General features: G+C 43.6%; 8 non-coding genes across 8 annotated transcripts; all 8 read left to right on the top strand.

Annotated features, from left to right (window-relative positions):
- The first annotated feature begins 341 nt into the window (after positions 1–341).
- On the top strand, positions 342–414 carry Trnak-uuu. The gene has a single exon. It is a non-coding gene; the product is annotated as a tRNA-Lys (tRNA).
- A 138-nt stretch (positions 415–552) lies between these two features.
- On the top strand, positions 553–634 carry Trnas-cga. The gene has a single exon. It is a non-coding gene; the product is annotated as a tRNA-Ser (tRNA).
- A 670-nt stretch (positions 635–1,304) lies between these two features.
- On the top strand, positions 1,305–1,386 carry Trnas-uga. Its single transcript has one exon. It is a non-coding gene; the product is annotated as a tRNA-Ser (tRNA).
- A 15,950-nt stretch (positions 1,387–17,336) lies between these two features.
- Positions 17,337–17,409, top strand: Trnak-uuu. The gene has a single exon. It is a non-coding gene; the product is annotated as a tRNA-Lys (tRNA).
- Positions 17,410–17,547: 138 nt separating this feature from the next.
- Positions 17,548–17,629, top strand: Trnas-cga. Its single transcript has one exon. It is a non-coding gene; the product is annotated as a tRNA-Ser (tRNA).
- A 670-nt stretch (positions 17,630–18,299) lies between these two features.
- Trnas-uga lies at positions 18,300–18,381 on the top strand. The gene has a single exon. It is a non-coding gene; the product is annotated as a tRNA-Ser (tRNA).
- Positions 18,382–25,011: 6,630 nt separating this feature from the next.
- Positions 25,012–25,084, top strand: Trnak-uuu. Its single transcript has one exon. It is a non-coding gene; the product is annotated as a tRNA-Lys (tRNA).
- Positions 25,085–25,222: 138 nt separating this feature from the next.
- On the top strand, positions 25,223–25,304 carry Trnas-cga. Its single transcript has one exon. It is a non-coding gene; the product is annotated as a tRNA-Ser (tRNA).
- The last annotated feature ends 165 nt before the right edge of the window (positions 25,305–25,469 follow it).

Raw genomic sequence — 25,469 nt, 5'->3', positions numbered from 1 at the left:
TCAGGTGGTGAAGAACGTCTTCAACGGAACCGTGAAATGAGCGAAAACGTGGGGAACATTGCATTCGAGATGCTTGCGAATTTTCCAATTGCCCAGTGAGTGTCGACAAAACACGTCAATTCTCTGCTCCAACGTATGAGACGTAACAACTGGTGCAATTTGTTGTTGCATCGAGTGCCAGCAGTCTTCGATAGTGTGTTACGAGCTTAGCGCGATAAGTTTGCAGACAGCATTTAGGCGACGTTTTATTAGTAACGGCCCCATGCAACGATTGCACAACAGTAAAGGACATGAGTCAATGTATAGTTGTGCATCGTGGGAGGTTTCACAGCGTCGTGCGAGCCCGGATAGCTCAGTCGGTAGAGCATTAGGCTTTTAACCTAAGGGTCCAGGGTTCAAGTCCCTGTCCGGGCGGAAATTTTAAAACTTTGGTAGCGATTCGTCTGGTAGCGGTGGAAACGCTACGGAAAATAATGCAGCTACGCCGTTTTCTGACACCACAGTGCTTCAAACGGTAGCATTTGCATGTGTCGGGACAAGACCGCGGTACCGGCAGTCGTGGCCGAGTGGTTAAGGCGTCTGACTCGAAATCAGATTCCCTCTGGGAGCGTAGGTTCGAATCCTACCGGCTGCGTGCGATTTTGCGTAAAGAGGAGCAAAAATTTTCGCACACATGTGACATGCGTGGGCGAATGCGGGTGCAAACCAGTGACGCCATTCTCAACAAGACGAAAGTTTCCGTTTAAGACTACTGAGTTTCGCGACGACCGCTGCTTACTGTGGCCATCAGTTCACCTCGCACTGACGCTGGGACTGCAGAAAGCCGTCGCTGAGATCGTGAGTACACAGATGTGCTCGAAAGTGTTGGACAGAGCGAACATTCAATTCTTTTTAAGAATCGCAATTGAATCATTCGAGTGCGGCGAAGGCAGTGGTGCAGCGTTTCTTTTCTTAAGATCTCGCAGCTGCTTGGAGGTATGTCCATCGTTTTAAGACGACAGAAAACCAGCGTCAGCGGTGCGTCAGTGGGAAGCCATAAGCCAGTAATTACAACATGCGAATCACTCGCTCGCCACGCAGCTGTACGATAATGCTCGTGCGTGGGCCCGCATAGCTGAGTCGGTAGAGCGTTAGGTTTTCAACCAAAGGGTCCTGGGTTCAAGTCCCTGTCTGGGCGAAAATTAATACACTTTCGTAACGGCTAATGGAAACCCTACAGGAAAGAGTGAGGCCACGCCGCTTTCTGCCATCAGATTGCTTCTAAAGATGGCGGTTTCACTTGTCGGGAGTCGCTTGTGCCACCGGCAGTCGTGGCCGAGTGGTTAAGGCGTCTGACTTGAAATCAGATTCCCTCTGGGAGCGTAGGTTCGAGTCCTGCCGACTGCGAAAATTTTCTCTCTCTCAAAAGATGGACGTTCAGGTGCATCCTAGCAGTTGCGTCACTACTAAACACGTGGGTCACCAGTTATTTGATCCAGGGCGCAGCGTTACAGTCGCGCCCAGAAGCCGCAGCTCATCTCCCCGTCTCACAGCCGCCCACCGGGTGTTAGTACAAGTGTCGCCTCACTGGGCAGTGCAGATGTGTCCTTTTTAGCTTGCAGACGATGACGTGTAGCAATTTACGAGCTAACGCAAGTCGAATGTTTTACCGTGTGTATCTGCTAGATACTGCCTCTCATACGGTGGAGAGGCTCACTCCTTCTTGTGTCTCGTTCTCTGCACACGAGTTGCCCCTGACATCGACATAGCACGGGTTTTCTAGCGTCAGCGCGGCGTCACGTGAAGTCAGCGAAGTGAATATTACACGAGTCGAGTCGACATGTTTGCTTGTTACGATGATGGAAGCAGAAGAAATGTGTGTGGGACTTCACTGCATCGGCTGCTCGCCTTTCATCGTCCCTGTGTCTTATCAGACGAAGGTGACTGTGAAATTGGCAACGAGGCAGAGCTGAACGAACACATGCAAACAGCAACGTTCAATGTCAGCCGAAATAGCTCAGTTGGGACAGTTGGGTGGGTTTCGGCGAGCGAGCTGTGCGGACGCGCTGTGTTTACGTTCTCGCCGCCGCTGGCCGTGACTGTTGTGGTGAGTGTTACGCCGCTTAGCGTACTTGTTTCCCTGTAACAACGATTCATGGTTAGAAATTCGTAATGGCACAACCACCACGAAGAGACACATTGAAGTTGATGTTTGACCAGTCTTTAGTTCGACCGACATCTTTTGAAGTAGAGAACTTTATAGAAGACTCTTTGAAACTGAATATGGCCGATCTTATTGGAATTCACTTGTCGATCTGTAGTAGTACAGTTTATCTTAAGTTGAAAAATGCTGTCACGTGTGATAACATTGTTGAAGCTTGTGGAGGGACCCTGAAATTTAAACATTCGGACGGTACTATCGGAGATGTGCAAGTTACTCAGGCTGGTTTAGGTTTTAGGACCGTTCGCATTTTCGAACTGCCATTTGAAATTACAGCCGAACAAATTAACTCTGTGCTCAAACCTTACGGTACAGTTCTCTCTAATGTCGCGGAAAAGTGGTCTACTATGCATAAATTTCCGGTGTTGAATGGTATTCGCCAAGTGAAAATTGATTTACAAAAGCATATACCATCGTATATCAATGTCTGCGGGTACAGAGCAATAGTTATGTATGATGGTCAACCGAGGACTTGCGCAGCATGTGGTTCTCCCGGACATGTCCGCACTGATTGTCCCCAAAGACGCGTGCCGCAAATACCAGTAGGTGAGGCGAAAGTGCAATCCACTATGTCGCAACTGCCCGTGAGGTATTCCGCGGTATTCCGTCAACCCCCGACCACCACATCTACTACAGAGGACGACAGTACTGCTACTGGGGCCCTATTGCAGCATGAAGTACGTTTGGATACCCCCCGTCCGGATTTGCCAGCAACTGACGCTCAGATCTCGCCGGTCGGAAGCACCGAGGTGTCAAAGGTGGACGGCGACTTACAACGAAATAATGTGGTGCGCACACACGACGAGGGGCAGGTAGACTTATCGGATATTGACATGATGCAGACAAACGCGAATGCTGCATGGGGGCTTAATTAATTTTATTTATTGAAAATACTTTTATTTTTAGTAACTGTCTGTCCGATTACGCATGTCTCGTAAACGGTTGGCCCTGACTAGAATTATTACGCTATCTGACTGCAAGGAACAATGTAAGAAAATTTTCGTAAACACAGTTAATTAATTAAGTCCCCAGCAACTAAAAAACCTACAAAATCCAAGCACAAATGTAACTGTTCTGTATGTGGGAGTGTGACTCAACGTATGCATCTGGCACGGTTCTTTTCCAACAAGACAAGAATTTTTAAATACCAACTATACAGACGTAACAAAAGAAAATTAGAAAACTATAATTACGCAAGAAAACCAGAATTCCACTCTAATCCAAGAACACAAGCCAGATGCTTTGTTGACTGAACCTGTAGTGACACATTATTTCAGATAGACAATTAATAAAAAAAAACATTATAAATTTTACCTTCATATATATTGACGAAATGCACTCATTACAATAACATCTGCTATCTTTCCCATCAAATAACTGCATAAAACAAGGAGCAACACTTTACTACAACATCTTACTCCAACTTCACGACAACCACGAGCTCTTAACACACACTCTCCCATGAACTCTCGACAACCACAGACTGCCACGAACTCTAAACACGCACTGTGGAGGCGGCTTAATAGTACTCTTTGGCGCACTCTCTGGCGCAGTGGCACAGTGTAGCCACCTTTCATATGCCCCTCCTCCACAGGCCAGAATTTGATGGTATTTTTGCCAGCATTGGTGGTGAAAATACCACCAAATTCGTCCACAAAAATACAGACAAAAATAAAAGATAATATTAATACCTAAATATCACATAATTAGTTAAAAATTTTGGCTTTGCACTGACCTTCACTAACCTATGAAATACAGTAAGCAATACAACTTCTTTTCATGCATGTGGCTTTACATAATAGTTTACACAATATACAAAAAAATCAGTTTATACAAATGTTCACATAAAATGTTTTCAATGATTAGTTTATACAAAAAAAAGACACCAACAGGTAACATCTTTTCAGTAGAAACAGTCCATCAGTGGCACCCAGTAAAGTTTAGCAGGTACACCCAGCAACAAGTCACATTAGTTCAGTAGAAGCAGTTCATCAGTTGCACCCAGTAAAGTTTAGCAGGTACACCCAGCAACAAGTCACATTAATTCAGTAGAAGCAGTTCATCAGTGGCACCCAGCAATGTTGAATTGGTGCAGACACCAACAAGTGACATCATTTCAGTAGAAGCAGTTCACCAGTTGCACCCAGCAATGTTGAGAGCAGGTGCAGACACCAACAAGTGACATCATTTCAGTAGAAGCAGTCCATCAGTTGCACCCAGCAATGTTGAGTAGGTGCAGACACCAACAAGTGACACCATTCAGTAGAAGCAGTCCATCAGTAGCACCCAGCAATGTTGAATTGGTGCAGACACCAACAAGTGACATCATTTCAGTAGAAGCAGTTCACCAGTTGCACCCAGCAATGTTGAGAGCAGGTGCAGACACCAACAAGTGACATCATTTCAGTAGAAGCAGTCCATCAGTTGCACCCAGCAATGTTGAGTAGGTGCAGACACCAACAAGTGACACCATTCAGTAGAAGCAGTCCATCAGTGGCACCCAGCAATATTGAGAGCAGGTGCAGACAGCAACAAATGACATTATTTCAGTAGAAGCAGTTCCATCTGTGGCACCCAGTAAAGTTCAAGAGGTACACACAGCAACAAGTGACTTCATTTCAGTAGAAGCAATCCATCAGAGGTACCCAGTAAAGTTCAAGAGGTACACACAGCAACAAGTCACATTAGTTCAGTAGAAACAGTTCTAACAGTGGCACCCAGCAATGTTGAGCAGGTGCAGACAGCAACCAGTGACTTCATTTCAGTAAAAACAGTTCATCAGTTGCACCCAGCAATGTTGAGAGCAGGTGCAGACACCAACAAGTGACACCATTTCAGTAGAAGCAGACCATCAGTGGCACCCAGCAATATTGAGAGCAGGTGCAGACACCAACAAGTGACACCATTTCAGTAGAAGCAGTCCATTAGTGGCATCAGCAATGTTGATCAGGTGCACACAGCAACAGGGGACATCTTTTCAGTAGAAGCAGTCCATCCGTGGCACCCAGCAATATTGAGTAGGTGCAGACAGCAAAAAGTCACATCTCTCAGCAGAAGCCGTTCCAAAAAATTCACTAGCACTGATCACACAGTTCATCAGCAGAAATTAAACACGACCAAATGTCACACCTCATATTGAAAAGTGCAGGTAACAGTTCAGAATATTTATCTTCACTAATCAGACAGTCCAGGCATGAACAATAGTTTGAATACACATACAGTGTTTTTACAGTAACATACAAATCATAACAAACACACAAATGATATCAGATAATTGTCCTATTAACTATTACAATACACAAATACCAGTAAACCTATAATATTCATGGGTGTCAGTGCAAGCCACTACAAACAAATAAAATAATATTCAGGAGATAGGTGGTTAGGATTAGTAAAGGAAAACACACAAAACACACTCACTCATCCTTCATCCACATTAAGTACTACTGTGTAATTGAATAGTGTTAACTGTGTAAATGTAATTCTGTCAAAATCTGATGTTCATCATGTGTATCAAGTAGTAGTGGCAGCAATGTATAATAGTCAATAGTAGTTAGTCAACGTCATAGTCATCATGTCAAGACCAATGTTTGCCAAGCCAGATCAAAATGTACTGTTGTTGAACAACTGTCAGTGAGCCAAGATATGCAATTACTTCCTCTCTCCAAAAAAAATATATACTGCTTAGTTATTTAACAAAGTGTGTGTATAGACCATCTTCCTTCTATTTTAATGTTCTAGTCTGCTATCTTCATCCTCCTTGTTCCATAAGACCAACAACAAAAAAAAATATGCTCCTCACTTACTTTGCCTCTTATACACCAAAACTCCAATAATCATCTGCATCACATAATCTCAATACGTCACTAATACCTCTTCAATACGTCTTATCATCAATATCATTTACCTTACCTCTTGTCCACAAAAACTCCAATAATCAACAACTTAATATACTCTCAATACCTCAATAATACGTCGATAAATATAAACCTCAGCACCAATATCATTTCACTTCCAACACAACTCTTTCCTCTAGTCAGTCTCCTCGAACAAGTACAGATAAAATCCTAATGCAACTTCAATTCAGCATCCCATACAATCCGAAGACACAGTGTCTACACACAACCTCTGTGTAATCCATCTGACCCAAATTTTCTACTCATTATCAATTATAAGATACATTTTGGTTCCTTGTCCATCATTAAATAAAAGAAATGCATACCTGACCTCTAACAGACTTAGTTCGAATAACTCTCAGTAATTAAGTACGATTACGGAGTGTGAATGATCATAATATTTCACAGTGTGTACACCACTTCAAGAATCATAGCAGAAGCAAACATGTGGAGTATTTTTTGTGTCAAGTGTCACTTCCTATTTCAATTGCTTACGAAAAATGCAGTGTAATAATTGTTAATGGTCTAAACCTAGTTTCGGTCTGTCATGTCGTTAGCCTCCTTCCTATTTGCATAAATTTATACAGCTTCCATAAAACCTCAGCTCATGTGACTTCAATGACTTTCTTGTACTAATGTCGTTCGTCGAATTATAGCAGTGAATTTTCTTATCTTAAAAATATAAGGCACTGAGCGTAAGCAAAACAAGCAATAGCGAGTAAATAGACCAGTAAAGAACAGAATGTCAACAAGTGGATGCAGCACAATTCCTACAACGAGGCTCTGCCAAGCGAACAATCTATAATTAATACAGTAATGTGACCTAAACTCTATGTTCATACACAGTATATCAGCATTTCTATATACCAAATTAAAGAGCAGTTATGGCAACAAAACAGAAATGTGTAAATATGTAATCCATGCAAAAAGCAGCAAACATATATCTTACGTAATAAACAAGTCATTAGCATCATATCAGCCTGAGCAAATAAATGTTCATATGTCATCTTAGCAAGTAAACATGGATGCGCAAGCAGATAAATCCAAAAAGTATAACTTACATACATAATCACAGTCAGCACAATTAATCAGGTTACAATTATAATCCATACGTAAAGCAGTAAACATGTCATTAGCATCATATCAGCAAAAGCAAATAAATGTTCATATGTAATCTTAATAAGTAAACATGAAGACGCAAGCAGATAAATGACAAAGTATAACTTACATACCTAAACACATCAGCACAATAAATCAGGTGACAATTATAATTTAAATAAATAAGCACAGCAGGCGCATAATTAAAAAAATGACATCAGTGAAAAGGCAGTGCAGCCAAGCGATGCATAATATATACAAGTCACAACCCAGTTCATTAATCAATAATTGTCAAAATCAGTAAATGTACACAAGCACGTCGCTTCACAAGTAAATTCATAGAACATGAAATTAGCACAAAGTATGAATCACGTAATCGCGAGCAGCAAATTACGTCTAAAGTACGTACCTAAGTGGAAATTTGTTACCTGAAAATAAACTCAATTAATAGTTACCTTTTTTTAGTTTATTAGTTTCTTCTTCGAAATTACATTCTTCCTGAAAATTTCTCGATAGCAAGTCGTCTTAACGTCGGACACGCACAGAATTTACCTGAAGGTCTTAAATATTTTATACAACCGTATCCTGCAAAATACTGAATGTTAATAACACAATTCAACAAGTCCTTATAGCTTTATACAGAATTTAGTCGCAGAAATTAGACTGTGTGTTTGTTTACGGCTGTCAGTGCATTCGCACTGAGCGCTCGATCAGCTGTAGGCGCGTGACGTAGGAAGCAATTGTTTGCGGTCAACGACTGCCTTGTGCGGCGCGCAGACTTGACTGTTGCTTTGAGTATGTGCCGCCGCCAAAACACAGCGCGGTATCCTTGTACTCTCCGCATGTTTACATCTAGCTGTTAGTTCTCCAAAGTATGTTATTCCACAAAAATTTTAACGTTTGATATATGATGTATTCCTTTAGAGCGTCGAGATTTAAGAGTTTCTACTTCAACAGTGTTATCATGTATAATTTTGCGAATTCTATATGGACCGTTATAAAGCAGAAAAAATTTGCGACACAAGCCTCTTCCTTTGTGAGATAAACGATGGGACTTAATTAATACCTTCTGACCAACTAACAAGAATTTTGAACGACCAGGACGCTTAGCTGATTTCTCTCTTCTAGCAGCCGCAGATGCAATATTTCGTAGAGCCAGGTTGACAACTTCAGAATGCCGCAGTTTCCGTGAAGGCGGAAAAGGAACGATTTCAGAAATGCGATTTGTTGGTACTTTATTTTTTAATATCAATAGAGACGGTAAAGAAGTTGAGTCATTAGGAAGTTCATTCAGAATGTTTTGAAAAATATGAAGATACTGATCCCAAGTTCTGTGATTCTGATGACAATAAAGACGGCACAATTTATTGATTTCCTTCATTCATCTCTCTGAAGCGTTAGATTGAGGGTGAAAAAGTGAAATGAAAATTGGTTTAATTTTACGACGCTGTAGAGTACGAAGCCAAATTTTAGAACGAAACTGTGATCCATTATCTGATATAACCTTGTCAACATGACCAACTTCTTTAAGAAAATGTTTGAGGAAAGCATTAGATACTGAACGAGCTGTTGCTTTTCGTAAAGGTGTAAAACACACATATTTTGACGTCAGTTCCACTGCTACGAAAATGTACGCAAAACCATTAGTAGAACGAACCACTGGACCAAACAAATCGACTGCAGCCATGTCCTTTAATTTCGCTGGAATGACAGGAAACAACGGTGCTCTGTGAGAAATCGTTGGAGGCTTAGCCATTTGACATAATTTACATTTGGCAAGAACAGATCGAATACGTTTTTCCATATTACTGAAGTAGCAATTTTCTCATAATTTATGAAAGCATTTTCTGGGACCAAAGTGTGCATAACTGAAATGCGTATACCAAATCAATTTATTGACCCACTCATCAGGAATACAAACTAACCAAACGGAGTTGTCGACCGATTTTCGTTTAAAAAGAATGTCATTGCGAACTGAATAGCATCTAGTTTCTCTGGATCAGGAAGAATACCTTCTGTAGCAATAATGTGACCGACAAATTTCACCTGAGAACGACCAAATTCAGATTTTTCCAAGTTCACTGTAATGCCAACTTTTGCAAAGATACGTAATAATGAGTCCAAAATTTTGTTGTGCTCACTCCAAGAACGTTTAGCAATAAGAATGTCGTCAACATAAGAAGTAATGTTGTCACGAAGATAAACAGGTAAAATTTCATTTAAACTACGAATGAATGCTGCTGAAGATACAGTAAGTCATATGAAGTAATATTGTCACGAATATAAACAGGTAACATTTCGTTTAAGCTAAGAATGAATGCTGCTGAAGGTACAGTAAGTCATATGAAGTAATATCGTCACGAATATAAACAGGTAACATTTCGTTTAGGCTACGAATGAATGCTGCTGAAAATATAGTAAGTCCAAACGGTAATTTCCGAAGTCACTTCTGGGTACATTAGTCAAATCCGGTTATTGTCTACTTACTCTCTAGATAGATTGATAGTCGAAGAGTTGTTTTGACAGATGCAAAGAATAGTAAAAGAGTAGGCAGCGGTACAGAAAACTAAAAGAGAAATAGCACCACTACAGCTCGGGGCCCTATGCTCGCTACCGCACATATTCACTTAGAGTAGTGAATCCCCTGAGGACTTTAATAACTGCACATAATTTCTAGTTTGTGACCTTGTGGCACATTTGGTGGAAGTGCGTACATAAATTGATCTAGCCATGCACATGGATGTATGTCATTCTTAGAATTGCGGAAGATCTTAAATTTCCGGACAGTCAAAAAGTGTTTATAATCAAAGTTTTCGCCTCGTGGCGACAAAGACCTACCGCGTCTGTCCCAGTCCGAATGTCGATTATTGTAAAGTTCGCGCGCCTGGCGCTCTCTTGTTGCATCCCGTAAATGAAACAAATTATTTTCTTCAAACCCCTCTGCTGTCTGTGATTCGAAATTTCTTCTGCTATCTTTTCCTACAATTTCCCCTTCGATCTGCTTGACTTGCTTTCGTAATGCCTCAAATTCCCTTTTCACGCGTTCATTAAATTTTCCCTGATTCTCAACATGCTTATTTATGTTCTGATACTCTTCGGTTTCTGCAAATGGTAATGGGGCTGTATCATCCGAATCTCTGTCCCCATGTAAACTAAGATTTGTCAGTTTATCTGAAATTTCCTCAACTCTTTCCGATAAGTCACCTAATTGTTCTTTCTGTTTATTTACGTCTTCCGTAAGTGTCGCGACTCGGGTTTCAGTATTGTCACATTTGGTAGCTAGCTGTTCATATTGTTGTGTTAGGTTATTTAATCTGTCATTTGGTACGGATCCTTCGATTCTCTCAAATATTTCTTTCTTATCCTTTGCACGTTGTAAATTTAACTCTGAAAAATTCTGTACTATCACGCGATCTCTTTCTTCCTGTTCTCTATCCTGTTCCCTTTGTCTGATTTCTACTGCAATTAATCTATTATTGTGAGAATTCAGAATCGGTTGTACTTCCTCTCTGATTTCTTTCTTTAGTTCATCTTTCATATTTTTGAAACATGTCCCTATTCTTGAATCTAACCGTGTTTCCAAAGTTCCCATCTGTGTTTGTAATTCAGATCTAAACCGAGTTTCCATTGTTCCCATCCGTGTTTCCATTGTTCCCATCTGTGTTTTAATTGTTCCCATCTCAGTTTTAATTGTTCCCATCTGTGATCCCAGATTTAGTATTGCACTCATCAACTGCCCCATGGTAACTGTTTCAAAATTATTTTCGCCCCTAACATCTCCCGCAATACCAGTTTCCTTCGTCATAGCTGTAAAGCTATCTGTGTTCGATACTCTTTCAGAATCTTCTGTCGTTAATCTCAGATTCTGTGAATTTTCCGATTGAGAAAAATTTTGAAATGGTTCCGGACTATTTTCCCGACTTATTACACTGTTTTCCACCTCATTATCCACCATACTGTTTTCCTCTGTTGGCGAGTTCACCATGTGAACAATTTCGTTATTCTCACTATTCATCATTTTTGCCTTTTTCATTGATCGCGTAATCATTTACAAAATATACGAAAGATTCGTCACTGTACGAAAATTACACACGGTGACTCTTTATCTCAACAATACCATTCAAATGCAATGACTCCCTCAAACACGATCAATCGAACAATTGAAATAATTGCACAAAATTGTCAAACGCGTATACAAGGCAATAAAAAAAATTAAATTTTGAAAAATACCATTAGAAGAATGCCAATTACCAAATCTACACATGCAAAATAGACTACAATTACTAACTACAAATTACTACAACAATACTACAGTCTACAATTTTCACAATCAGAAAAATTCCAAGGGACGATCCGAAGCAGCGGTCGCCACGTGCATGGGGGCTTAATTAATTTTATTTATTGAAAATACTTTTATTTTTAGTAACTGTCTGTCCGATTACGCATGTCTCGTAAACGGTTGGCCCTGACTAGAATTATTACGCTATCTGACTGCAAGGAACAATGTAAGAAAATTTTCGTAAACACAGTTAATTAATTAAGTCCCCAGCAACTAAAAAACCTACAAAATCCAAGCACAAATGTAACTGTTCTGTATGTGGGAGTGTGACTCAACGTATGCATCTGGCACGGTTCTTTTCCAACAAGACAAGAATTTTTAAATACCAACTATACAGACGTGACAAAAGAAAATTAGAAAACTATAATTACGCAAGAAAACCAGAATTCCACTCTAATCCAAGAACACAAGCCAGATGCTTTGTTGACTGAACCTGTAGTGACACATTATTTCAGATAGACAATTAATAAAAAAAAAACATTATAAATTTTACCTTCATATATATTGACGAAATGCACTCATTACAATAACATCTGCTATCTCTCCCATCAAATAACTGCATAAAACAAGGAGCAACACTTTACTACAACATCTTACTCCAACTTCACGACAACCACGAGCTCTTAACACACACTCTCCCATGAACTCTCGACAACCACAGACTGCCACGAACTCTAAACACGCACTGTGGAGGCGGCTTAATAGTACTCTTTGGCGCACTCTCTGGCGCAGTGGCACAGTGTAGCCACCTTTCAATGCCTCAGCGATGCTGTCCCAGGACACCAAAAAGCGCAGAATTGCTCATGCAGGGGCGGCAACATGTGCACCACCGTTGAGAGAAAAAGCGACGCAGTTTTATCATATAATGCACGAAACGTCGTCGGAACACCGCCCACAGAGCCCGAAGACGCTTAAGAAATCACGGAAGGAGGACGTGCCAGACCGTACGCCGGACATTCTGGACGCATCTGGCTCTACAGGTTCGGGAACACGCCCTCCAAAGAAGAAGGATAAACAATCATTGGACATGGTCGAGGAGAAGAAACGTACACGCACAGACGATTCCATGCTGGACTGGGCCCAGGAGATGGAAGACGATGTCGAGGGCCGCGGACATGCACCCACAGCTACTACGATGGAGGGAAAGACCGACGGCGAGGAACACGGAGGCGATCGGTTCACGCGGGAGCAGGATGATGAGGACTCGGAATTTTACTAATTCGTGCACTGCAGATAAAGGATGGGCGTACAACGTACGGGATTCAGACACCCCAAAATGTTAACTTCCGGACGTCAGGGAGTGGTGGTCCACCAACATGCTAGCCAACTGGTGATGCTTGATAATGATACGATTTGCAGTAAGCGTTGACAAAGGGACATGATAAATACTTAAATCAGTAAATCTATTAAACACAACGAAACATCCCCACCAAAAAGGATCGTCTTCCCTTACATGGCACATCTGCAAACTTATAAAATCGCCACACTGAACATAAATAGAATCACGTCGATACAGAAGGTCGATAGTCTCCGGGATTACCTCTATAGCGCTGACGTTGATATTGCTATGTTACAAGAGGTTGCTAGTGGGTTCCGGATCAATATTGCAGGTTATGCAGTATTCTTAAACACAACGTTACGTAGCGCATCTGGCACCGCCATCTTATTAAAGGATGGAATAGAAGCATCTGACTTTGAACGGCTGGAAAACGGCCGAGGAATATCTTGTTCAATAAATGGGATTCGATTCGTAAATATCTATGCCCCCTCCGGACACCAAAATCGAGAGCAACGGTCTCGTTTTTACGACGAAGACCTATTGTATTTGATCAGAGGAGCTAGAGAGGGAATGGTTTTAGCCGGTGACTTTAATTGCGTGCTTAAGCGGAAAGATCAACATCCGACTTTTAATAAAAGTGCGGAGTTGGGCCGCCTCGTACGAGAGTTGCGATTGACTGACACGTGGGAGCTCATTAATGGAGACCGCCCCTGCTTCACGTTCCACACTTCTACGTCGTCCAGTCGACTTGATAGAATTTATGTCACACAGTGTTTACGTGCAAATGTCGGAGGGCCTGAAATGTGGCCAGTGTACTTTTCTGACCATCTCGCCTATCACTGTCTCCTGAAAATGCCTCGACAGAACATCTTTCGTGGCAGAAACATGTGGAAACTCAACGTCGCTGTTCTTCAAGAAGATGATTTGCGAACACGAATGGAAGTCGTGTGGGGCACCTGCAGCAGGCGACGACGGAACTTCCCCAGTACCTTATGCTGGTGGTACAAATGTGCGAAACCTCAACTCATCCGTTGCTTAAAAACGTACTGTTATGAACGAAACCGCGACCAACAGAGTATGTTCGAATTGTACTTCCGCTGCCTTCGGGAATTATATGAAAGCAATTGTCCAACAGCAGACACCTTTTTACGAATTAAAAAAGTCAATGCGCAATTAACGGCATTGAAGAGGAAACGAATGGAAGGTATTATGATCCGCTCCAGGGACCATCATAGCACGGCGGGGGAAATACCCTCGGTATATCATCTTGGGGCAGAGAAGCGTCGCGCACAGCGTAAAATGATCTATAGTCTCCGAACAGAGGACGGTAACCAGGTGAATGATCAAGGCGGCATCAAGACATGTGTAGCAGAATACTACACTAAGCTTTATGCCTTGGAACCCGCGGACGACGAGTCTGTGATACGTATGCAAACTAGCCTACCTGAAAGACTGGACCCACCAGATGTAGACCTGTTGTTGGCGGACATAACCCCACAAGAACTCAAATCAGCGCTCCAAAAGGCGCAGGGAAATAAATCTCCTGGTGCGGATGGGCTACCGGTGGAATTTTATAAACAGTTTTGGTATTTGCTAGAAAGGTGTTTTGTCGAAATATGTAATGAAATTAAAGAAGGGCAAAATATACCTGAAGGCTTCAACGACAGCATCATCGTTCTCATCCCTAAAGAATACCCCTGTAACGACATGAATAAATTCCGCCCCATTTGTTTACTTAACACGGACTACAAGATAGTAGCCCGCGTCATGGCAGCCAGGATCAAACGAGTCCTTCCTAAAATAGTACACCCTAGTCAGACGGCGGCGGTTCCTGGGCGCACGATCATTAAGAGTCTGACTGACTACAGAGAGATCATCAGCTACTGCGCAACTACAGGTCTGGAAGCGGCAATTTTAGCACTCGATCTTAATAAAGCCTTTGACAGGATCCGACACCATTACCTTTTTCCGTTGATGACCCATCTTGGATTTGGAGAACAATTCGTCCAGATGATTAAAAATCTTTTGAACCGGGCCACGTCAAAGATCAACGTTAATGGACATCTTACGCACTCAATTCCTATAGAGAAGTCTATCCGCCAGGGCTGTCCCTTGTCAATGACGCTTTTTGTCATTGCGATAGAGCCACTCATTAGGAGGATCAATCAACAGCTCCCAGGAATAAATACATATGGCAGCACCATTACTTGCATTGCATATGCGGATGATGTGGGGGTAGTGCTTACTTCTGCACATGACCTTCGTGACGTGCAGTCTATCGTTCAGGACTATGAACAAGCGTCCGGTTCGAAACTCAACAGACGTAAAACAAAATTGCTGCCTTTGGGGAATGGGTTCCCTTTCCACGGGACTGACGAATATGAGCGAACCGACAATCTGAAACTTCTCGGTCTCAAAATGTCCAGTTGCCCTCTGAAAACGACAGCGGCGGCTTGGAGGGACATTCTCAACATGACGAGAGCGTGCCTGCAACAGAATAATAGTAGAGTACAAAATTTACTACAAAGGGTACATTTTGTAAACACAAAAATCTTATCGAAAATTTGGTATGTGGGCCAAATACTACCTATAATTGATAAAATAGCCAGTCGGGTGATGGCAGCTGTCGGTTGGTACCTCTGGCGAGGTGATATCTTCAAAGTGGGAATCAATGTGACGACACTCCCCCCCCCCCAGTCATGGGGGCCTTGGTGTGGTCGATGTTGACGCTAAATGTCGAGCACTTCTGATACATAGAACTCTCCAAATTTATCACGAATACCCACACAGTGTACTCAGAGCTGTCATCGAGTCACACACGCCCATTAGTTTAGAGGCCCCTGTCCGCTTGGACTCCATACCGCCCACATTCAATCACATCAGGAGGTTTTTTCTTGACATGAGTTACCTTCGGCGGCAGACCACTGTCTTACGCGACAAAACAACAGCAGAGCTGTATAAGTATCTGAACGACAATGGTCGAAAGAACAGAATGGAAATCAAGCACCCACATATACGGTGGTCCAAGGTCTGGAAGAACATAACTAATACGGTCCTGGATACGGGAATCAGATCCACGTGGTACAAGGTAGTGAACGAAACAATTTCTACTAAGGAAAAGCTCCACAGAATCAAGTTGGCAACCACCGAGAAGTGCAGCGACTGCGACCTCATAGATACACTGCAGCACAGATGTATCTGTGGGGAAAATAAAAAGATATGGGAATGGTGTCGGCGGCAACTGGCGCTGGTCGGGAGAACTACGATCACGGCAATAACACCCGAGATGATACTGCAGCCTGATAACGACCTTTTCCCCCCGTCGAAACGGAATATGTGGACCTGGTTGGCAGGCCATACAATAGATTATATTATGACTAAACGAAAAGACGATACGTATGATGATTTCAGAATCTACAGTGTAAGTAAAGCGACACAACTTGTCAGTAACCCCAGATATAAAATACTTTTTGCCAACTACCCAATGGCGCTCGAACTAACCAAGCTTTAATTAAAAAAATAAGGAACAATAAAGGAAAAAAAAGGTAAAAAAATAAACAACATAATATAAAAAAATAAAAAAACATAAAAAAAATAAAAAAACATATAATAAAATATAGTCCAGCGCACACTACTAACATGAGAAGGTTACGGCGGGCAAAAAAAAAAAAAAAAAAAAAAAAAAAAAAAAAAAAAAAAAAAAAATAGTCGGTAGAGCATTAGGCTTTTCAACTAAGGGTCCAGGAAAAAAAGAAAAAAAGTCGTTGAGCATTCGACTATAAAAATAAAAAAAAAGTGGCAGAGCGAAAAAAAAGGAAAAAAAAAGTGGTTAAGGCGTTAAAAAAAAAAAAAGTGCTTAAGGGAAAAAAAAAGAAAAAAAAAAGTGGCGCAGTGGAAGCGTGCTGGAAAAAAAAAAAAAAAAAAAAGTTGGGAGAGCGTTAGACTGAAGATCTAAAGGTCCCTGGTTCGATCCCGGGTTTCGGCAGGTATTCGTTTTGATGCGACGCCAATGGAATTGCTCTGCGTTGGTGATAATGCAACTACAGCTGACAACAAAAATGACTCTCTGCTGTAGCAGTTCTGGTTGTCTAGTGCATGCCATAAGAGGAACTCACTAGAAAACTAACTCCCTTTGAAGCAAAAGAATCAAAAAAGCCCTACCGACTGCGTTCCTTTTTCTGTGTCAGGTGGTGAAGAACGTCTTCAACGGAACCGTGAAATGAGCGAAAACGTGGGGAACATTGCATTCGAGATGCTTGCGAATTTTCCAATTGCCCAGTGAGTGTCGACAAAACACGTCAATTCTCTGCTCCAACGTATGAGACGTAACAACTGGTGCAATTTGTTGTTGCATCGAGTGCCAGCAGTCTTCGATAGTGTGTTACGAGCTTAGCGCGATAAGTTTGCAGACAGCATTTAGGCGACGTTTTATTAGTAACGGCCCCATGCAACGATTGCACAACAGTAAAGGACATGAGTCAATGTATAGTTGTGCATCGTGGGAGGTTTCACAGCGTCGTGCGAGCCCAGATAGCTCACTCGGTAGAGCATTAGGCTTTTAACCTAAGGGTCCAGAGTTCAAGTCCCTGTCCAGGCGGAAATTTTAAAACTTTGGTAGCGATTCGTCTGGTAGCGGTGGAAACGCTACGGAAAATAATGCAGCTACGCCGTTTTCTGACACCACAGTGCTTCAAACGGTAGCATTTGCATGTGTCGGGACAAGACCGCGGTACCGGCAGTCGTGGCCGAGTGGTTAAGGCGTCTGACTCGAAATCAGATTCCCTCTGGGAGCGTAGGTTCGAATCCTACCGGCTGCGTGCGATTTTGCGTAAAGAGGAGCAAAAATTTTCGCACACATGTGACATGCGTGGGCGAATGCGGGTGCAAACCAGTGACGCCATTCTCAACAAGACGAAAGTTTCCGTTTAAGAATACTGAGTTTCGCGACGACCGCTGCTTACTGTGGCCATCGGTTCACCTCGCACTGACGCTGGGACTGCAGAAAGCCGTCGCTGAGATCGTGAGTACACAGATGTGCTCGAAAGTGTTGGACAGAGCGAACATTCAATTCTTTTTAAGAATCGCAATTGAATCATTCGAGTGCGGCGAAGGCAGTGGTGCAGCGTTTCTTTTCTTAAGATCTCGCAGCTGCTTGGAGGTATGTCCATCGTTTTAAGACGACAGAAAACCAGCGTCAGCGGTGCGTCAGTGGGAAGCCATAAGCCAGTAATTACAACATGCGAATCACTCGCTCGCCACGCAGCTGTACGATAATGCTCGTGCGTGGGCCCGCATAGCTGAGTCGGTAGAGCGTTAGGTTTTCAACCAAAGGGTCCTGGGTTCAAGTCCCTGTCTGGGCGAAAATTAATACACTTTCGTAACGGCTAATGGAAACCCTACAGGAAAGAGTGAGGCCACGCCGCTTTCTGCCATCAGATTGCTTCTAAAGATGGCGGTTTCACTTGTCGGGAGTCGCTTCTGCCACCGGCAGTCGTGGCCGAGTGGTTAAGGCGTCTGACTTGAAATCAGATTCCCTCTGGGAGCGTAGGTTCGAGTCCTGCCGACTGCGAAAATTTTCTCTCTCTCAAAAGATGGACGTTCAGGTGCATCCTAGCAGTTGCGTCACTACTAAACACGTGGGTCACCAGTTATTTGATCCAGGGCGCAGCGTTACAGTCGCGCCCAGAAGCCGCAGCTCATCTCCCCGTCTCACAGCCGCCCACCGGGTGTTAGTACAAGTGTCGCCTCACTGGGCAGTGCAGATGTGTCCTTTTTAGCTTGCAGACGATGACGTGTAGCAATTTACGAGCTAACGCAAGTCGAATGTTTTACCGTGTGTATCTGCTAGATACTGCCTCTCATACGGTGGAGAGGCTCACTCCTTCTTGTGTCTCGTTCTCTGCACACGAGTTGCCCCTGGCCTCGATATAGCACGGGTTTTCTAGCGTCAGCGCGGCGTCACGTGAAGTCAGCGAAGTGAATATTACACGAGTCGAGTCGACATGTTTGCTTGTTACGATGATGGAAGCAGAAGAAATGTGTGTGGGACTTCACTGCATCGGCTGCTCGCCTTTCAGCGTCCCTGTGTCTTATCAGACGAAGGTGACTGTGAAATTGGCAACGAGGCAGAGCTGAACGAACACATGCAAACAGCAACGTTCAATGTCAGCCGAAATAGCTCAGTTGGGACAGTTGGGTGGGTTTCGGCGAGCGAGCTGTGCGGACGCGCTGTGTTTACGTTCTCGCCGCCGCTGGCCGTGACTGTTGTGGTGAGTGTTACGCCGCTTAGCGTACTTGTTTCCCTGTAACAACGATTCATGGTTAGAAATTCGTAATGGCACAACCACCACGAAGAGACACATTGAAGTTGATGTTTGACCAGTCTTTAGTTCGACCGACATCTTTTGAAGTAGAGAACTTTATAGAAGACTCTTTGAAACTGAATATGGACGATCTTATTGGAATTCACTTGTCGATCTGTAGTAGTACAGTTTATCTTAAGTTGAAAAATGCTGTCACGTGTGATAACATTGTTGAAGCTTGTGGAGGGACCCTGAAATTTAAACATTCGGACGGTACTATCGGAGATGTGCAAGTTACTCAGGCTGGTTTAGGTCTTAGGACCGTTCGCATTTTCGAACTGCCATTTGAAATTACAGCCGAACAAATTAACTCTGTGCTCAAACCTTACGGTACAGTTCTCTCTAATGTCGCGGAAAAGTGGTCTACTATGCATAAATTTCCGGTGTTGAATGGTATTCGCCAAGTGAAAATTGATTTACAAAAGCATATACCATCGTATATCAATGTCTGCGGGTACAGAGCAATAGTTATGTATGATGGTCAACCGAGGACTTGCGCAGCATGTGGTTCTCCCGGACATGTCCGCACTGATTGTCCCCAAAGACGAGTGCCGCAAATACCAGTAGGTGAGGCGAAAGTGCAATCCACTATGTCGCAACTGCCCGTGAGGTATTCCGCGGTACTCCGTCAACCCCCGACCACCACATCTACTACAGAGGACGACAGTACTGCTACTGGGGCCCTATTGCAGCATGAAGTACGTTTGGATACCCCCCGTCCGGATTTGCCAGCAACTGACGCTCAGATCTCGCCGGTCGGAAGCACCGAGGTGTCAAAGGTGGACGGCGACTTACAACGAAATAATGTGGTGCGCACACACGACGAGGGGCAGGTAGACTTATCGGATATTGACATGATGCAGACAAACGCGAATGCCTCAGCGATGCTGTCCCAGGACACCAAAAAGCGCAGAATTGCTCATGCAGGGGCGGCAACATGTGCACCACCGTTGAGAGAAAAGGCGACGCAGTTTTATCATATAATGCACGAAACGTCGTCGGAACACCGCCCACAGAGCCCGAAGACGCTTAAGAAATCACGGAAGGAGGACGTGCCAGACCGTGCGCCGGACATTCTGGACGCATCTGGCTCTACAGGTTCGGGAACACGCCCTCCAAAGAAGAAGGATAAACAATCATTGGACATGGTCGAGGAGAAGAAACGTACACGCACAGACGATTCCATGCTGGACTGGGCCCAGGAGATGGAAGACGATGTCGAGGGCCGCGGACATACACCCACAGCTACTACGATGGAGGGAAAGACCGACGGCGAGGAACACGGAGGCGATCGGTTCACGCGGGAGCAGGATGATGAGGACTCGGAATTTTACTAATTCGTGCACTGCAGATAAAGGATGGGCGTACAACGTACGGGATTCAGAAACCCCAAAATGTTAACTTCCGGACGTCAGGGAGTGGTGGTCCACCAACATGCTAGCCAACTGGTGATGCTTGATAATGATACGATTTGCAGTAAGCGTTGACAAAGGGACATGATAAATACTTAAATCAGTAAATCTATTAAACACAACGAAACATCCCCACCAAAAAGGATCGTCTTCCCTTACATGGCACATCTGCAAACTTATAAAATCGCCACACTGAACATAAATAGAATCACGTCGATACAGAAGGTCGATAGTCTCCGGGATTACCTCTATAGCGCTGACGTTGATATTGCTATGTTACAAGAGGTTGCTAGTGGGTTCCGGATCAATATTGCAGGTTATGCAGTATTCTTAAACACAACGTTACGTAGCGCATCTGGCACCGCCATCTTATTAAAGGATGGAATAGAAGCATCTGACTTTGAACGGCTGGAAAACGGCCGAGGAATATCTTGTTCAATAAATGGGATTCGATTCGTAAATATCTATGCCCCCTCCGGACACCAAAATCGAGAGCAACGGTCTCGTTTTTACGACGAAGACCTATTGTATTTGATCAGAGGAGCTAGAGAGGGAATGGTTTTAGCCGGTGACTTTAATTGCGTGCTTAAGCGGAAAGATCAACATCCGACTTTTAATAAAAGTGCGGAGTTGGGCCGCCTCGTACGAGAGTTGCGATTGACTGACACGTGGGAGCTCATTAATGGAGACCGCCCCTGCTTCACGTTCCACACTTCTACGTCGTCCAGTCGACTTGATAGAATTTATGTCACACAGTGTTTACGTGCAAATGTCGGAGGGCCTGAAACGTGGCCAGTGTACTTTTCTGACCATCTCGCCTATCACTGTCTCCTGAAAATGCCTCGACAGAACATCTTTCGTGGCAGAAACATGTGGAAACTCAACGTCGCTGTTCTTCAAGAAGATGATTTGCGAACACGAATGGAAGTCGTGTGGGGCACCTGCAGCAGGCGACGACGGAACTTCCCCAGTACCTTATGCTGGTGGTACAAATGTGCGAAACCTCAACTCATCCGTTGCTTAAAAACGTACTGTTATGAACGAAACCGCGACCAACAGAGTATGTTCGAATTTTACTTCCGCTGCCTTCGGGAATTATATGAAAGCAATTGTCCAACAGCAGACACCTTTTTACGAATTAAAAAAGTCAAGGCGCAATTAACGGCATTGAAGAGGAAACGAATGGAAGGTATTATGATCCGCTCCAGGGACCATCATAGCACGGCGGGGGAAATACCCTCGGTATATCATCTTGGGGCAGAGAAGCGTCGCGCACAGCGTAAAATGATCTATAGTCTCCGAACAGAGGACGGTAACCAGGTGAATGATCAAGGCGGCATCAAGACATGTGTAGCAGAATACTACACTAAGCTTTATGCCTTGGAACCCGCGGACGACGAGTCTGTGATACGTATGCAAACTAGCCTACCTGAAAGACTGGACCCACCAGATGTAGACCTGTTGTTGGCGGACATAACCCCACAAGAACTCAAATCAGCGCTCCAAAAGGCGCAGGGAAATAAATCTCCTGGTGCGGATGGGCTACCGGTGGAATTTTATAAACAGTTTTGGTATTTGCTAGAAAGGTGTTTTGTCGAAATATGTAATGAAATTAAAGAAGGGCAAAATATACCTGAAGGCTTCAACGACGGCATCATCGTTCTCATCCCTAAAGAATACCCCTGTAACGACATGAATAAATTCCGCCCCATTTGTTTACTTAACACGGACTACAAGATAGTAGCCCGCGTCATGGCAGCCAGGATCAAACGAGTCCTTCCTAAAATAATACACCCTAGTCAGACGGCGGCGGTTCCTGGGCGCACGATCATTAAGAGTCTGACTGACTACAGAGAGATCATCAGCTACTGCGCAACTACAGGTCTGGAAGCGGCAATTTTAGCACTCGATCTTAATAAAGCCTTTGACAGGATCCGACACCATTACCTTTTTCCGTTGATGACCCATCTTGGATTTGGAGAACAATTCGTCCAGATGATTAAAAATCTTTTGAACCGGGCCACGTCAAAGATCAACGTTAATGGACATCTTACGCACTCAATTCCTATAGAGAAGTCTATCCGCCAGGGCTGTCCCTTGTCAATGACGCTTTTTGTCATTGCGATAGAGCCACTCATTAGGAGGATCAATCAACAGCTCCCAGGAATAAATACATATGGCAGCACCATTACTTGCATTGCATATGCGGATGATGTGGGGGTAGTGCTTACTTCTGCACATGACCTTCGTGGCGTGCAGTCTATCGTTCAGGACTATGAACAAGCGTCCGGTTCGAAACTCAACAGACGTAAAACAAAATTGCTGCCTTTGGGGAATGGGTTCCCTTTCCACGGGACTGACGAATATGAGCGAACCGACAATCTGAAACTTCTCGGTCTCAAAATGTCCAGTTGCCCTCTGAAAACGACAGCGGCGGCTTGGAGGGACATTCTCAACATGACGAGAGCGTGCCTGCAACAGAATAATAGTAGAGTACAAAATTTACTACAAAGGGTACATTTTGTAAACACAAAAATCTTATCGAAAATTTGGTATGTGGGCCAAATACTACCTATAATTGATAAAATAGCCAGTCGGGTGATGGCAGCTGTCGGTTGGTACCTCTGGCGAGGTGATATCTTCAAAGTGGGAATCAATGTGACGACACTCCCCCCCCCCCCCCAGTCATGGGGGCCTTGGTGTGGTCGATGTTGACGCTAAATGTCGAGCACTTCTGATACATAGAACTCTCCAAATTTATCACGAATACCCACACAGTGTACTCAGAGCTGTCATCGAGTCACACAGGCCCATTAGTTTAGAGGCCCCTGTCCGCTTGGACTCCATACCGCCCACATTCAATCACATCAGGAGGTTTTTTCTTGACATGAGTTACCTTCGGCGGCAGACCACTGTCTTACGCGACAAAACAACAGCAGAGCTGTATAAGTATCTGAACGACAATGGTCGAAAGAACAGAATGGAAATCAAGCACCCACATATACGGTGGTCCAAGGTCTGGAAGAACATAACTAATACGGTCCTGGATACGGGAATCAGATCCACGTGGTACAAGGTAGTGAACGAAACAATTTCTACTAAGGAAAAGCTCCACAGAATCAAGTTGGCAACCACCGAGAAATGCAGCGACTGCGACCTCATAGATACACTGCAGCACAGATGTATCTGTGGGGAAAATAAAAAGATATGGGAATGGTGTCGGCGGCAACTGGCGCTGGTCGGGAGAACTACGATCACGGCAATAACACCCGAGATGATACTGCAGCCTGATAACGACCTTTTCCCCCCGTCGAAACGGAATATGTGGACCTGGTTGGCAGGCCATACAATAGATTATATTATGACTAAACGAAAAGACGATACGTATGATGATTTCAGAATCTACAGTGTAAGTAAAGCGACACAACTTGTCAGTAACCCCAGATATAAAATACTTTTTGCCAACTACCCAATGGCGCTCGAACTAACCAAGCTTTAACTAAAAAAATAAGGAACAATAAAGGAAAAAAAAAGGTAAAAAAATAAACAACATAATATAAAAAAATAAAAAAACATAAAAAAAATTAAAAAAACATATAAAAAAAATAGTCGGTAGAGCATTAGGCTTTTCAACTAAGGGTCCAGGAAAAAAAGAAAAAAAGTCGTTGAGCATTCGACTATAAAAATAAAAAAAAAAGTGGCAGAGCGAAAAAAAAGGAAAAAAAAAGGTGGTTAAGGCGTTAAAAAAAAAAAAAAGTGGTTAAGGGAAAAAAAAAGAAAAAAAAAAGTGGCGCAGTGGAAGCGTGCTGGAAAAAAAAAAAAAAAAAGTTGGGAGAGCGTTAGACTGAAGATCTAAAGGTCCCTGGTTCGATCCCGGGTTTCGGCAGGTATTCGTTTTGATGCGACGCCAATGGAATTGCTCTGCGTTGGTGATAATGCAACTACAGCTGACAACAAAAATGACTCTCTGCTGTAGCAGTTCTGGTTGTCTAGTGCATGCCATAAGAGGAACTCACTAGAAAACTAACTCCCTTTGAAGCAAAAGAATCAAAAAAGCCCTACCGACTGCGTTCCTTTTTCTGTGTCAGGTGGTGAAGAACGTCTTCAACGGAACCGTGAAATGAGCGAAAACGTGGGGAACATTGCATTCGAAATGCTTGCGAATTTTCCAATTGCCCAGTGAGTGTCGACAAAACACGTCAATTCTCTGCTCCAACGTATGAGACATAACAACTGGTGCAATTTGTTGTTGCATCGAGTGCCAGCAGTCTTCGATAGTGTGTTACGAGCTTAGCGCGATAAGTTTGCAGACAACATTTAGGCGACGTTTTATTAGTAACGGCCCCATGCAACGATTGCACAACAGTAAAGGACATGAGTCAATGTATAGTTGTGCATCGTGGGAGGTTTCACAGCGTCGTGCGAGCCCGGATAGCTCAGTCGGTAGAGCATTAGGCTTTTAACCTAAGGGTCCAGGGTTCAAGTCCCTGTCCGGGCGGAAATTTTAAAACTTTGGTAGCGATTCGTCTGGTAGCGGTGGAAACGCTACGGAAAATAATGCAGCTACGCCGTTTTCTGACACCACAGTGCTTCAAACGGTAGCATTTGCATGTGTCGGGACAAGACCGCGGTACCGGCAGTCGTGGCCGAGTGGTTAAGGCGTCTGACTCGAAATCAGATTCCCTATGGGAGCGTAGGTTCGAATCCTACCGGCTGCGTGCGATTTTGCGTAAAGAGAGGAGCAAAAATTTTCGCACACATGTGACATGCGTGGGCGAATGCGGGTGCAAACCAGTGACGCCATTCTCAACAAGACGAAAGTTTCCGTTTAAGACTACTGAGTTTCGCGACGACCGCTGCTTACTGTGGCCATCAGTTCACCT

The sequence above is a fragment of the Schistocerca piceifrons genome, chromosome 3 (genome assembly GCF_021461385.2).
Source record: "Schistocerca piceifrons isolate TAMUIC-IGC-003096 chromosome 3, iqSchPice1.1, whole genome shotgun sequence".
NCBI classification, from domain to species: domain Eukaryota; kingdom Metazoa; phylum Arthropoda; class Insecta; order Orthoptera; family Acrididae; genus Schistocerca; species Schistocerca piceifrons.
Note: the sequence above shows the minus strand (reverse complement) of the source record. Positions and strands in the feature narration are given on the sequence as shown.